The sequence below is a fragment of the Penaeus monodon genome, chromosome 34 (genome assembly GCF_015228065.2).
Source record: "Penaeus monodon isolate SGIC_2016 chromosome 34, NSTDA_Pmon_1, whole genome shotgun sequence".
Classification (NCBI taxonomy): Eukaryota; Metazoa; Arthropoda; class Malacostraca; order Decapoda; family Penaeidae; genus Penaeus; species Penaeus monodon.
The window spans coordinates 15,694,418-15,694,691 of record NC_051419.1 but is presented as its reverse complement, the minus strand read 5'-3'; positions in this window follow the sequence as shown (position 1 = coordinate 15,694,691).

Sequence of the window (274 nt, the reverse complement as noted above, 5' to 3'; positions counted from 1 at the left end):
GACATACCAACACCCCCCCTCCACCTTCCCCCCCTCCCGTACCCCCTCCCACCCTCCCCACCTGTATCACCCCCCCTCCCCTCCCTCCACCTTCAACAACCAAAATAGTCCCCCAAAATTAACAATGAAATCCGGTGAGCGCCAAGTGTGGATTTCAACCCGAGAATTCCACGCAGGCACAGGCAAGCGCAGGTGAATAAGGCATGCAAGCAAAATGCCATTCCAAAGCAAGCGATTCAGGCAGGCACTGGGAATTGCTTGGACTGGTTAGTTA